At 34.0% G+C, this 15,963-nt stretch overlaps 2 long non-coding RNA genes across 3 annotated transcripts; one reads left to right on the top strand and one right to left on the bottom strand.

Moving 5' to 3' along the window:
- The first annotated feature begins 4,714 nt into the window (after window positions 1-4,714).
- Window positions 4,715-5,833, top strand: LOC110914696. Its single transcript, XR_002578517.2, has 4 exons — window positions 4,715-4,824; window positions 4,910-5,339; window positions 5,428-5,474; window positions 5,589-5,833. It is a non-coding gene; the product is annotated as an uncharacterized LOC110914696 (long non-coding RNA).
- Window positions 5,834-6,625: 792 nt separating this feature from the next.
- On the bottom strand, window positions 6,626-8,366 carry LOC110914695. Of its 2 annotated transcripts, none has more exons than XR_002578516.2 (4): window positions 8,298-8,366; window positions 7,576-7,727; window positions 6,875-6,967; window positions 6,626-6,685 (listed from the first exon to the last, which is right to left on the bottom strand). It is a non-coding gene; the product is annotated as an uncharacterized LOC110914695 (long non-coding RNA). The 2 variants fall into 2 exon arrangements; XR_004877536.1 differs by having other exon boundaries at window positions 8,183-8,361.
- Between the last annotated feature and the right edge of the window lie 7,597 nt (window positions 8,367-15,963).

Genomic DNA, 15,963 nt, shown 5'->3' with positions numbered 1-15,963 from the left:
TAAGTATTAATTTTAGTGAGAGTTGTTACAACTTACCTTTGTATTTTTTTTATCATAATCGATATCTACAAAATTTAAGGAGACATGACATCAAAGTTTTGCAAGTTGATGAAGTTTAAAGGAGTTGATTTAAGAAGATGGCAAGAGGATGCACTTTCTTTTTACAGATTTGATTGGGGTGTATATCCTTACCGGTCCCAAGCATGAAGCTATGGATGTACGTAAAACTCTCAAAGCCATCCAAAGAAGGAAAACGTGGTATTAAACTATGTCTCATCAAAATGTTAGATCAACTAGGTAGTTCGCATCACCATACATGGAAACACTTTGCATGTGTACATGTCGCTTTATGGATTTCTTATTAATTTAATGGAACTTTTAATGTTAAAGGTGTTAAACATCAAACGGTTTCCAAATTGTCTTCACAAGCCGGACAATAAGTGGAGTGAGTAAACATTCACACTTTTTCATTATAGATTGCCTCCAAGAAATATAAATTACAAGGAGAGGTAGATTATATCGAAACCTCTTCAATTTCCTAGCATAACAAAAAAATAATCTTTTTTCTCATCCTGTTTTAAAATACTTAATGTTTAACAAGTTATAAAATATTTTCCATTAGAACCTTAAAACAAATTGTTTTAGCCCATGTATGTATGGATAATTACCTTAATGTTTAGAATAATTACCCTTTCAATTCACCACTTGATGTAAACCCTAGAGAACACATAATGACACCATTGCCCTTGACAAACACTAGACAACCGCTTTTCCTCAACCTAAACCTTAAAGAGATCAATGGAGGAGCACAACCATTTCTAATCATCCACTAGCACAACCACCTTCCTAATAGAGGAGTTGGTCCGCTGCCACAATCCGCTTTCCAAACGAGCTGGAAAAGAATTTAAAAGTGAACTGAGAAACCAATGTACTAGTGACCTACATGACACAATTCAATAATAGTTTTAAGTATTTCGCATGCGATTCAACAAAGGCGATTAAAGCACATAAGAGAAGTAGAATTCGTGCCAAATTGCAATTCAACAATAACTAGGATTGCGACCCGCCGCATTGGGATTCTTTAGTTATAACTAAGTGGATCTAGGACCCGCATGTTATGTTAAACCTGTCAAACATGGAAAAATAGACGATGTAAAAACGTTCACCAACACACGCACGTTGCGTCGTGTTTACTCGCAAAATTTAGAATGAAACGTAAAAATGTTAAACCAAAGACACAGCTGCGATGTGTTAAGTCACAAAATTTAGAACCAAATATAAAGCGAAAAATTTGCGAAAAATGAAAACTATAAATGACCAAAGTTGAAAGTAAAATAGTTATAAGGATAGATTGCAAAAGATAAAAAGTTTTGGGTTAAAAGTAAAAAACAAATAGTTTTTGGTTAAAAGTAATTTATAAAATATTTTGGGTGAAAAGTAAAAAAAAAAGTATTTTTTTTTTGGAAAACCCCCAAAGCCAACGTTACGACAACAATATGCATAACCATTTTTTCTTTGAAAACCCCCAAAGCACACCCCGCGTTGCGGCATGACATAAAATGGTGTCAAATAGTACTAATGTCACACAACCATCATCGACCACCAACACTGACTCAACCTAGGATATGCGTGTTGCGACGAACCTGTCAAACATGAAAAATAGAGGTAAAAATGTTGAACCTCACATGAACGTTGTGTCGTATTAACTCGAAAAATTTAGAACTATACGTAAAACAAAATTTTGCGAAAAATGAAAAGCATAAGTGAAAAAAGTTGCGAAGCTAAATTGCAAATAATGAAAAGTTTTGGGTTAAAACTAAAAAATAAATTATGTAGGGTTAAAAATGAAAAAGGTAATAACCTTGAGGTTAAAAGTAAAAAAATCAAGTTTTTTTTGAAAAACTCACAAAGCACAAGTTACAACTAATAATGCACAAAAAACTTGTAAACTTATATATGGAATAATATGTAGGGTTTAGTTTATTCATCCGAAATATGTTGGATGAACGGTGTGATGCATATTCTATGTTTGTCATAATGTTGTTTTTTCATTGCTTAACTACACTTTTTGTTTTGTTGCACGAATGTTTGTAGGTAGTTGAAACAACTTATTTTTCCAATAAAAGTTGTCATAAGTTTATGCGGGAAGGAAATAACTACACTTATCTTAGATTTTTTTTAGTATAATTGATGTCAACAAAATTTAAGAGGACATGACATACAAGTTTGGCAAGTTGATGAAGTTCAAAGAATGTGATTTAAGAAGATAGCAAAAGACGCTCTTCCATTTTTACAAATTTGATTTTGGTGTATATCTTTACCGGTCCCATGCATGAAGCAATGGACGTACGTAAATCCCTCAAAGGAGGAAAATGTAAGAATACATTAACACGTCTTAAACTATGTACTCCAAGAGGAATATTGAATATGCCTAATCCATTAACTCAACTAACTCGAGTATCTACTTGTTTAATTCTAAGATCAAATAAAAAGTTTTTTTTTTCTGCTTAAGTAGGATGAGAAAAGAATCTTAACCTTTCATTTTTCAAATTAATGGTTAAGATGAAAATGTAGGAAAAAAGATGAGTTTAAGGATATCTTTAGAAAATTCTATTTATTGATTTTCTCTCTTCACATGCATATTCCACCCCCATTTTTAAACGATCATAACTATTTTATGCGACATTCTTTCATAAAAAAATCACCACAAAATCGAGCGTTTTTTATCTTTAATTTGAGTACCATATCGGTATATAAAATATGACAACTAAAAAAATGTGTTATATTTCTATGTTGGCATTTTTTATGCTGAATTTTTGTACTACATTTTTGTGCTATACCTTTTGTGCTGAATTTTTTGTCTTAATTTTTTTGCTGAATTTTTTGGTGATGGGATTTTTTTTAACGGCTAATTTCTTTAGTCCCCTATCATCTGTGGGACTTGAACCCAAGACCTTCCCCTTTCCAACCTAGGTGTTTTAAAGGCTTTGCCTATCTTGGTGATGAGATAAGGGTTATGACTATTAGGTCATGAGTTCGATTCCAACAAGAGGGGGGGGGGGGTTCTAGATTTATTGAGTTTCTCATGAATTGGTGTATAGGCATTATTGCGGCAATATTAAGATGCTTAAGATTTGAGGAGGGTAACATTGTAATTAAATATATCTATATTACTATATAAAAGATTTGAGGAGGGTAACATTGTAATTTACCTTTAGTATTAAGATGCTTAAGATAAATTTTGGGTGATTCTATTCCCACACCCCTTAAATCTTATTTCCACATCCTTTTCACTATATATATATATATATATAGGCTGGTTATTGTACAAATTGGCTTAACGTATGCTGCGTACGGGATTCAGTCACAACATGCGAAATTTGATTTATAACATGCGACTTCCATTTTTTTTTCACATGTGATTTTCCATTTTTTAACACATGCGATTTCTAGTGGTTTACACACATGTGATTTCATTCTTTGTAACATAACGTGCGATTTCAGTTTTTTAAAACACAAGCGATTTTCAATTTCTATAATATAACGTGTGATTTTACCCCAGCGTACGCTCGTACGTTAAGGCATTTTATACGATACACAAACATTAAATATATATATAAAGGAGGGATATGGAAATATTAACACCCTAAATTTTATTGCGTATGTTACCGATACATAGAATGTGTATCCTTCCCATTTAAGCCATTATTTGTTCTTTAATTACTCAATTAATGAAAGCATTAAAAACTTGTTCTTTAGTTCACTCAATTAATGAAAGCATTAAATGTATTTACAATAGTCACTTAGAATTTATTTTAAGAATAATTAATGTTTCTAGAAAGTTATAAAATTGTTAAAATGTTTAGTAAAAAAAAGGTGTTAGACCATGTGTAGTGGTAATGCCTCCACTCATGGACGTTGTGTGTCATGTGGCAGTCCAGTCAGCAATGGAGTATTATAAGACGTTTTTCTAAAATGGGTGTAGTGGGGATGTGCACATTGTGTTAAAATAGGTGTAATAGAATTAAAAAAAAACATCAAAAAAATCTTATTGGCCAAACAAAAACCATCGGCTTAGTCATTGGCCAAAAAGAATGAACAAGGGTGTGGAAAAAAGGACGGCAAAACAATTTTTTTTTTTGAAAAAAAACACCCGGGGGCGGTTGATGGGCGTTAAGAGACGTTTTTCTTTTGGGAAAAAAACGTTAAAAAACCCCACTACGGGCGGCCTTAAATTTGTTGTTTCACCATAAATAATTTTAGAAACGATAATCATACAGAAATACATTAGTTGAACAGAGAAACTAATTCTACATTAGTTAAAAATTATTCAAAGACAACCGGCTGCAACGTAACAAAAGGAAAAGGTGTTACACGTCGTGAGTCTACCTACCAGTATTATATTATGGTAAATAATATATTCCCTTATTTAATATCATTATCTATCAAGTATATTATCTTAAAACCAATGGGGTGGTGGTCCATTGGCAAAAACAAAGCCTTTAAAACACCTAGATTGGGAAGGGAAATGTCTTGGGTTCAAGTCCCACAGACGACAGGGACTTAAAGAAATTAGCCGTTAAAAAAAACTATATTATCTTAAAATAAAATATCTTGATTGCTGCCTTTACTCCACCTAAACCCCAGATATTGACACTCTATAAATACCCCCATTTTCACTATCTCGAAATCATCTGAAAACCACCACCAGCACCTTCCTGATGGTCACGATCCACCTTCATCAACCGCCACAATCTTCATCACAATTGCAGGTTGGATCCGACTTATGGTATCATCACAGGTTGACTGTTCAAAGGATTTCGGGTAACATTATGCTTTTGTTAGTCTTGTTTTCTGATGTGATATATATATGCTGAATATAAACTTAATAACTTGTTCTGCGTGGCAGCATCATGGAAGCAATTGCACCGACAGAGTCGGTAATTCTTGAACATCAGATCTATTCGTCATTTGCATCCTGTTGCCTATCTCGTATCATGTCGTTGATCTCGTTCTTATTTACAGTTCTCTAACCGTAGCTTATACTCGTGTTTAGGGTGAAGGGCGTTATCAAGTTGTGATTATATCTGCTAAGACTGCGGGGTATGGGGCGGGGGTTTGGGCGTGGGTGGGCTGAAAACGCCCAAGCCACCACCCCGGGTGGGCATGGGTTTGGGCGTGGCCCCTTTTTCGTGGGTTTGAAGCCGGGCGTGGGGCGGGCTAGCAAGGTGACATGGCAGGCTCTCAATGGCTATGTGTCAACTTATGCCCCAAACCCCAGCTCCTAACTCAAGCCCCACCATACCCCACAGTCTAAGATCACTTCATCCTCCTCTGAGGTCATTCTTCTGTTTCTGCTCTACTATGTAGCTTATATTGCATAAAAAAGGATGCATTTTTTTAACAGTGTTTTCTTCTTGAAATCAGATAGTTGGCAAAAAGTTAGAACCTAGAGAAAAGGCGTTTAACTTTTGGTAAGTTACAAGCAGTTTTGTTTTATTAGGTTTTGCTTTTGAATACAAACAAATGCACCTTTTAATTAAGCATAACCTTAATTACGTTTGAAATATTGATTTTGTTTCTTTCAGGTGTTGTTTCTGAGCGTTTGGATCGTGAACCTACCACTGCAGATGTGTTACTTGCTGCTGCTGATATCGTATTTTCTGGATCAGAAGAGGCTTCCGCACCTGTACCTGGAAGCAGCGTTACACCAATCACCCTGCGGAAATCTGCAAGATCTAGAAATTAAGAAAAGGACGCAATGCTAGAAATCTACTGTTTGTTTTGGTGGTGTAGTGTAGATGGTGGGAAATCTAAATAAATTAGTTTTTTTTATTTTTTTAATTATAGGAGTAATTTGGTCATTTAACAAAACTTAACAACAGAATTCTAACTGTGTTAGAAATTTGAACTCAAATTGTTAAGAAAAGTGGCTATAGGGACTCAGAGCTTTAAACATTTTAATTTTGGACTCAAGTGGTTTAAAACCACTAAAACATAGAGACTAAAATGTAATTTACCCTTTTATCTAAAAGACTTTGTGTACTTGTATCTTGTTGATTAAATAAAATTCATGGACATGTTATACTTTGTTTTGCAAATTATTATCGTCATTTTGTTAACTTTTTGATTGAGAGGACATGTTTAATATTCCAATTGAACTAGAAGAACTTAGTCGAGTTCCAATTGTGAATTTGGCTAATGAAACTATAGAACCCATTTGTCAAAAAAAAAAAAAAAAAAAAAAAAAAGAACCGATTTGAAATTGGGCAAAATTCAAATAAGAATTTTTGAATCAAATAAAATTTCAAATATTTTATATGCCTTATCCATTAACTCAAGTAAATCGAGAATCTATTTGTCAAACATTTCTAGTTGATGCTATAAAATAGAGATTTGAGTTTAACTAGATTTTTACCCGTCCCGCGTTGCGGCGGCGTAGAAACACGGTGTAGAAACTTATGTACTTTGATTCTGAATTGTTTTACTAACAACCAAATAAAATTCGGCATAGAAAGGTAAGTAACTCGATTACGATTAGGTTTATTATACGATGGCATAAAAAGACAACGTTTTATATCCCTTCTAAACCCGAGTGTTCAATATCCAGTTTATAAGCTGTCCATGGTGTACTCATGTCTTCTGCCAGCTCCCAATAGTTGTGATTAGAGTCCTCATCACCTTCCTGCACCACAATGTTATTTAACATTTAGATACACAAACCTTTAATTTCCCAACCATATTATAGTTCATTATGTTGCAAATTTAATATTATTATATTATATTATAGTAACAATAATTATTATTTGATATACGTCCCCAAAGAACATTGGGTTGTGAATATGCTCTGATGAAGTAATCAATAGTTTAGTACCCCATATGATAGCATTCAAAACATGGCTCATTTTGTGAACATCCATCATACTTCTGCCATACTCAATGGTTCCCCATCAAAGTAACCTGAATCCTATCACAACAATTAAAATCGATGTATTCAATTGGACCTCAAAGCATAAAGTTTACATCACCAAGTTATAGCAAAGAACCATATTAGCCTCCTAATTAAGTCAAAACACTATATTCGACATAGCACAATAGTGGTCTTAAATTGAATAGTTCCATCTCAAGATTCAATCATGATTCTCCCATTAGTCCGGAGAGTATATGCAAACAAAGTAGTTAGCAAAGCTAAATGCGTGAATAATCAAAACATACTTGAAAAGGATAAATGAAAAAAAATTGTTACCTAAACCATCTAGGCACCTAGCATAACATGGCGTATTCAGTCCCCTTATTTTTATATGACATGTAGACTTTTGAATAATACACCACTGCACGTATTTCGAGCCGTTTTTCTCTTTTATGCACCAAACCATTTAGTATACAACATTTAATATCAACCAAGAATTTCAAACCATATGGAACCCATTGAAAACATGTCCAACCTACACATTAACTAAAACCATATGGAACCCATTGAAAACATGTCCAACCTAACAGGTCACTTGATTGCGCTAAGTCTGTTCTCTTCCAAGTTTACATTCATCAAAGTTTAACAAAATAAACATTACATACCTCACGTGATTAATATCTTAGCATGTCCAAGCTTATCCACCATTCGTTCTCCTTATTGAATCATTATCAAGGCATATTCATGGGGCGTCTATCTCCTTCGTGGTAACATATTCACGTTCACAGTTCATTGGTTACATAACATCACATAATACCTGATGAAAAACATTAGTTGCAATTATTTTAGCTTCCATACACATACTTCTCTAGTTCACTCACGTTTTCCATCAGTTGTTTGACATTGACTTGATTAATCTGCCATGCATTAAATTTTCAACACTTTAACCCCAAGGGTTTTTTTTTTTTTTTTTTTTGGTGTTTCCCTCACCCTTCTATTAACCTTGTAGAATCAAACACCATTCCTTAGTTTACCAATCAATTCATAAACCACAACTCTAAAACTTCTTAATAATATATAAACTAAACAAATCAAACCAAACAAAAATCCAAATTGAAAAAAAAGAACCAGCAAGATGAGGAGCATTAACAGGGGATTGGATTTGATTGCTGTAACTCACCAAAAACAACCTACAAAACACAATGAGCAAGCAAACCCTATCTGAACACTACAATCAAATTTGAGCATGACCCGATATAAAAGTGAACTCACTGGAATCTTAAAAACCCTAGCCGCCGTGAGTAATTGTAACATGTCACTTATACCATGGTGGAGATCCAAATTTCAACCTAAAGTTGGAGAATTTAATCAAGATAAAAGGAATTACACCGGAGACCAATCCCTGAAACCTAGCTCCACCTCTTCCGACATCGTTCGGTTCCATGGAAGAGCTCCATGCTTGTCGTGCACTGCCGGTGTCTCCACTTCTTTCTCACCTGACCCGCTCTCTCTCTCTAAAAGGCGTAAAGAGGAAATAAAACTAAATATTAGATTGTGGTGGGATATAACGTGGCAGAAAAAACAGGTGGAAAGTTAAAGCACACGCGGCAGGCTAAGGAGAGAGTATAAACACAATACATTAAAATACAACAAAACAAAGCAAAAAAAAAAAAAAAACCTCAATGCATAGGGTACCAATCAATATGCAGCACATTGTTACTAATTCACACATAATGACACCATTGCCATTGACCAGCACTAGACAACCGCTTTTCCTCAACCTGAACCTTAAAGAGATCAATGGAGGAGCACAACCATTTCTAAATCATCCACTACCACAACCACCTTCCTAATGGAGGAGTTGGTCTGCTGCCACGATCCGCTTTCCAAACGGGCTGGAAAAAAAATTTAAAAGTGAACTGAGAAACCAATGTAGTGACCTACATGACACAATTCAATAATAGTTTTAAGTATTTCACATGCGATTCAACAAAGGCGATTAAAGCACATGAGAGAAGTAGAATTTGTGCCAAATTGCAATTCAACAATAATATTTAGAATCGTGCGATTAAAACAATGGGAAAAACGTTATTGAAGAAGCATAAATGCATAATACCTTTTACCTTTGTTGATGCAGATTTTGTGTCCGATGCTTGTCGAATAGATTAGTTATTATTTTACGCTGAATTTGTAATAGTTAGTGAAACGGTCTATCGAACGTGTATAGACCCGCTCGTTTGAAGTGGTCAAACGAGAGGGTTATTCGGTTGACCGTGTGTGTTTGCTAGACAGTTTATGGTTGTTTAATGTTGGTGTCGAAGGATAAGGCATCGAAGGATTGTGTATCCTTCGATGAGCTCGAAAGATATCCATCGAAGGTTGAAGATGGACCTCGAAGGATATGGCATCCTTCGAGGTATGTGTGTATCTTTTGAAAGCTGGATGGTCGACAGATGATCTATCGACCAGTCAGTTTAATCCTTCGACCGTGCAACCTGTGTTTGGTATAAATACCAACACCTTGTCATTTGCAACACAAGAGTGAGAGCACAAGTGTGTGCAAGAGAGTGAGTGGAGGTTTGAGACCTCACCGGGAGAAATCACCACTTGGTTTCTCCCCGGATGTATACTTCTTTGGTATTAGTTCGGTTATCATCTAATCGGGCCGACTTGTAATGTTTACTACCGGATTAATACAAAGTTTGTTTGTTTATCCTCTCTTATCTCTTCCATCTTTGAACATGAACATGAAAATCACGGAATCGATCCCGAAACTGGGACCTACAATTGGTATCAGAGCCATGGTGCCCGATTTAGTAAATCTAACAGTTTACTAAGTCACATGTGCTCTAGATCTGTGATTTTTGTGCGTTTTTGTTCAAGATGTAAAAATGGTGAAAATGAGAAAAACTCAGATCTGGACTCGAATATTCAGATCTGTGCTAAAACGAGTGTTGGGTTTTATGTTTTTCTCCTAAATATTCAAGTTATCATCATCAAAAATTGAATACAAAGTGTTTCATCAAATCTGCATATGTACACGGCCTCCTGTGTTCTTGATGTTCTTCACATCTTCATATTTTGAAAGATGTAAAGAACTTCGAAGGATCAGGTTACTGTTTCGAAAGGTCAGCTATTTTCGAAAGGTCAACCCAACTGGTTTCGAAGGGTCAGACCATTCCATCGAAAGATCAACTTCTACAATTCGATAGATCATCTTTATCCCTTGAAAATTTCGAAGGGTCATCTTGATATTCTAGAAAGACCAGCCTTGTTCACCCTTAAAAATTTTCGAAAGGTCATTCCAACAGTACTTCGAAGGGTCAGATCTTCATACTTCGAAAGATCATTCTTTTTCTCAAACAGTTTTCGAAGGGTCAGATCTTCACACTTCGAAAGATCAACTCCCAACTGACTTCGAAGGATGAACAACAGCGAAAGATACCAGATTTCGAAGGATCCAGAATCGAAAGATGAATGTTGCTGATGTTGTTTATGTGTCGCTGGTGAATGAGAAATCGAAGAAGAAGACCCTGTTTTTTGGTTGGTGTGTATCGAAGTGAAAGGAAGAGGAAGATGTCGACAGAAGTAGGAGATGTCGGCTGAACCTTTTAGGGCAGAAAGGGTTTCTGTTGGAGTTACAGTATTTAGTTGTTCACAAGATAAGGCCAACCGGTTTCATTAAGGGCCAAATTTCTTTATGCTGGGCCATTTTTTATTCGGCTGGACTGGTGAGCATGTGGGCCTAATTATTTGATCCATAATTATTTCTAAGCTGCACATGGTGGGGCCTGAAACTTGTTTAGTGGAATATTAGAATGTTCGTATTATATGTCCAATTTTTTAATTGGGCTATATTATGGGCAATAATTTTTTTTGGGCCACTCACCTTTGGATTTAATTAGATGCCATCTAATTAAAATGGGCCGTGAATTTTTATTTGTGGCCCACTAGCAATTTTCTAGCAACCATTATCTCATTATGGGCTCACATGATGGTTTCTACAAATTACTAGTGGGAGTGGGGTCGGGTATTTGCGGAGTTGATTTGAATCGCGCTCCTAATATCAAGGTCAAAATTCGTATGGGTTTTGGGAGCGCGCGGGATGATTCGGAATGATGAAAACAAAAGATGATGATATTTTGAAAAATTGTGGGGTAGTCACGGTTACCGATGCAAATGGCAAAAATGGTGACGCGACTATTATGGGCCAAAAACAACACGGTATGTTCGCTTCCGCACGTCAAAATTTATGATTGTTACCGGTTATTCGGAAATGTTCGAAAAGATTTTGTTTATTGTCATATTCTCGCATTTGAAGACGAACGTATGAACTTGGAACGTCTATACCGGTCCTAACGAGTTCACAAAGTCTTCGGTCTTTGGGGGGATACAAGTCAGATCCTACGGGGTACCAGGGGACGTTCTTATTCAACTTGATTATGCAAAGAAGAAAGTCATGTTCGTGAATTTTCGGAACCGAGAACATTCAATGAAGATTGATGACAGTTCCGCTCAGTGGAGGGAATTGGTGAACATTTGACGACAGTTTCTTTGAAGTGGAAAGAATCTGTTAAGGTTTAGAGATTTTACCAAAGAAATGGGGGGATAAAAATTTTCAAATGTTGAATTTCTTCGGTAAAATTCTAAACGCAATCACAGGTGGTAGAGTTTGTGATTTTTTGGTGAGACAAGGGGGTTCTGCGTGGAATGTTTTGCACAGAAAAGTGCATTACTTGGTCGATTCCACAAAGACGGTTTACAGAAGATAGTTTACCAGAAATCTCTATCAATGTAGTATGCTTGAAGATCAAGACTTGATGCAGTTGTTATAGAATGGATCCCTTATCAAATGCCGGTTGGAGTATTGGAAGATCAGCGGAAGATCGGTCAATTGAGTCCTTTGAGGAAATTGCACAACACTCAACACGGATGCGCGTACTCTGAGGGGGAAGTTTTATACAATGAGCATCAAGATACTACTTACCTGGATAATCGGTCAAGGGGGAATTTGTTTACACAGAGAAGATGATTACTTGACTGAAGATCGATGATTGCAGTTGCATTTTCAGCATTCGACAGCAACGGACAAGGGGGAATTTGTTGATGCAGATTTTGTGTCCGATGCTTGTCGAATAGATTAGTTATTATTTTACGCTGAATTTGTAATAGTTAGTGAAACGGTCTATCGAACGTGTATAGACCCACTCGTTTGAAGTGGTCAAACGAGAGGGTTATTCGGTTGACCGTGTGTGTTTGCTAGACAGTTTATGGTTGTTTAATGTTGGTGTCGAAGGATAAGGCATCGAAGGATTGTGTATCCTTCGATGAGCTCGAAAGATATCCATCGAAGGTTGAAGATGGACCTCGAAGGATATGGCATCCTTCGAGGTATGTGTGTATCTTTCGAAAGCTGGATGGTCGACAGATGATCTATCGACCAGTCAGTTTAATCCTTCGACCGTGCAACCTGTGTTTGGTATAAATACCAACACCTTGTCATTTGCAACACAAGAGTGAGAGCACAAGTGTGTGCAAGAGAGTGAGTGGAGGTTTGAGACCTCACCGGGAGAAATCACCACTTGGTTTCTCCCCGGATGTATACTTCTTTGGTATTAGTTCGGTTATCATGTAATCGGGCCGACTTGTAATGTTTACTACCGGATTAATACAAAGTTTGTTTGTTTATCCTCTCTTATCTCTTCCATCTTTGAACATGAACATGAAAATCACGGAATCGATCCCGAAACTGGGACCTACAACCTTGATGCATTCAACAAGAATTCCTAAATCGTTGTCATTGAAAGAAATAATTCTTCCCGTGTTCTAATTTTAGGCCAATTTGTTTTTTCTATCTCAAAATTATTGATTCATCTAATGGTTTCAAGTTATGGTTTAATTTTGTAGTTCTTCAATTAGGATTTTTTTTCTTTTCCAAGTCTTTACTCCGAAGTTCTAGTGTGGGTTTGAACATTTATTTATATACCTTAAAACCCTTAATAGAACGTATCCAGTAGAATCTCACTTAGAGCAGAGGTGTTAATAGGGTCTTGTGAGGGTGCGATAAGGCAAAGTTTTCTCCTATTTAAGGAGATAAAGAGGTTGCTCGCTAAATAATCAAGATAATATAATATACCTTAGATTACTAAATAATCCAGATAATCTAATACTAATAAAGAAGTCTCCTTAATGCCACATGGCATTTTCTTATAATAAAGCATTTTATTAAAATGCCATGTGTCAATTTATTATACTACATCAACCATAATAAATAATAACAATAACTAAATATCAACCATAATAAATAATAATAATAATAATTATAACTAAATTAATATAAAGACCATTCTCCACCTTAATAAATAATTTTTTATGCATCATCTCACTCAAAAGAAATTAATATACCAACATACTTAAGTTACTAAATTGTACTATATGATATATAGATAAAAATAAAAGAATTACTTTATCTCTCTCTTGAGTATACCGATTTTACATATTAAAGATCAAGATTATCATCACCTCTATGACATACGATCAAGGGTCATTCTATCTTTTTTAATATGTCTGTATTTAAGATGAATATCCTTTTAAAATCAAAAGCCTTTTAATCATAGATTTATTATCTATAACAAAACTATTATTATTTATTATTATTATTAATATCCCCGATTTAATTATTTATGCATTATTATATTTACTTTATTTGATAATATAACACCTCATTAAGATTAACCACGTATATTTTTAAAACCAAATGATTTAAAATATTAATTATTAATAAAGATGATAAAGTAACAAATCTCCTAATATAAGAGTCTCCTTAATGTCATATGTCACTCTAATTTAAATTTTAATAAAATTAAATCTTATTTAACTTTAATATAAGATTCCAATTATTGTCACGGGTCACTCTCTCCTTCAACTTTACAATTTAGACTTACATTTTATTTAAAAATATTTTTTTAATCCTTATCCTTACTAATATAATAAATTTAATTTAAATATGTTAATAACCATATTAGGATGCACTATTTAATTAATTTTATAGATAAATACAATGTATTTTATTAAATATTATCGTAAAAAAAAAAGACAATAATTAGATCTTAATACTATCGGAAACACGCAATAATTAGATTATACTATCATTACATTTTTTAACTATGTAATCAGGATTATATAGAAGTATGATTTATAAAAGAATTTTTATTTTACGTGTAATACACGTGTTTGTAACACTTATAAATTAAAATATTATTCAATCTAAGTTTTTTTATATTTAATTCGTGTAATACACGGGTTTATAAACTAGTATATTATATAACTAGAAGAATCAAACCAAGAACCATACATTTGTGGGTAAACTACATTAGGTCAAAACAAAAGAGTAATGAGACAAGAAATAAAGTACACTCCCTTTAAAACGTCTACACATTAAGACAACGTTAATGCAAACAAAAACAAACGGATACGAATAGCAAAGGCGTCCAGATAAATCTAATAAGATTTGTACAATTATTTGATATACGATCGAGGTGATGATGATATATCACCCTTAGCTAGGTTAATTTTTTTTGGGGTTTAGTTTATTCATTCGAAATTATGTTGTCGTTATAGTAATAACAATGAACGGTGTGATGCATATTCTACGTTTGTCGTAATGTTTTTTCATTGCTTAACTACCCTTTTTGTCTTGTTGCGCGAATGTTTGTAAGTAGTTGAAACAACTTATTTTTCCAATAAAAGTAGTCAGAAGTTTATGCGGAAAGGAAATAACTACACTTATCTTAGAATTTTTTTAAGTGTAATCAATGTCTACAAAATTTAAGAGAGATGACATCCAAGTTTGGCAAGTTGAGGAAGTTCAAAGAAATTTGATTTTGGTGTATATCCTTACCGGTCCCATGCATGCATGATGCAATGGACGTACGTAAATCCCAAGAAGAAGGAAAATGTAAGAATACATATTAACACGTCTTAAACTATGTACTCCAATCGAAATATTGAATATGCCTAATCCATTAACTCAACTAACTCGAGAATCTACTTGTTTAATTTTAAGATCAAATAAAAAGTTTTTTTTTTTGCTTAAGTAGGATGAGAAAGAATTTTACCGTTTCATTTTTCATATTAATGGTTAAGATGAAAATGTAGAAAAAAAATAGGAGTTTAAGGATATCTTCGACAAATTATATTTATTGACTTTCTCTTTCCACATGCATATTGCACCCTCATTTTTTAAATGATCATAACGTTTTTATGCGATATTATTTTTTCATAAAAAAATCACCAATCGAGCTTTTTTATCTTTAATTTGAGTACCATATCGCTATGTAAAATATAACCCCAAAAAAATGTGTTATATTTCTATGTTGGCATTTTTTATGCTGATTTTTTGTACTACATTTTTGTGCTATACCTTTTGTGCTGAATTTTTTGTCTTAATTTTTTTTTTGCTGAATTTTTTGAGCTTAATTTTTTTTACTAGGTTTTTTTGTTGTGTTATATATTTTATACTATATTTTTTTTGCTATATTTTTTGTACTTGATTTTTTATGTTAGATTTTTTTGTACTGATTTTTTTTGTTGTATTTTTTGAGAAAACACAAGGGTGGCACATGTCATCTTTACACTCCTACTTAAAAGGACCAAAACTGTTTTAGCACCAAAGTGCTCTTTCTTCTTTCTTATAAGAAGTGCCGCATGTCATCATCAAAATCTTTCTTATCTTACTTAGAAATAACCCACTTTTTAGTAGATCATTCCCCTTAGTTGACACTATGAAAGAGAGTGCTTTGGGCTAGAGGTATATCATACTCTTCCAAATTCTTTAAATCAAATTTGTAACGGATTTTGGATTTTAAGTTTTAAATACAATTCCGAATTTTAATTTTCTTCTACAAATATATTATAGTATACAATATTATATTATATTATAAACAAATCCCTGAAACCTAGCTCCACCGTTTATGCGATATTATTTTTTCATAAAAAAATCACCAATCGAGCTTTTTTATCTTTAATTTGAGTACCATATCGCTATATAAAAT

Source organism: Helianthus annuus, chromosome 13 (assembly GCF_002127325.2).
Source record: "Helianthus annuus cultivar XRQ/B chromosome 13, HanXRQr2.0-SUNRISE, whole genome shotgun sequence".
NCBI classification, from domain to species: domain Eukaryota; kingdom Viridiplantae; phylum Streptophyta; class Magnoliopsida; order Asterales; family Asteraceae; genus Helianthus; species Helianthus annuus.
This window is presented reverse-complemented; position numbering and strand designations above follow the sequence as displayed.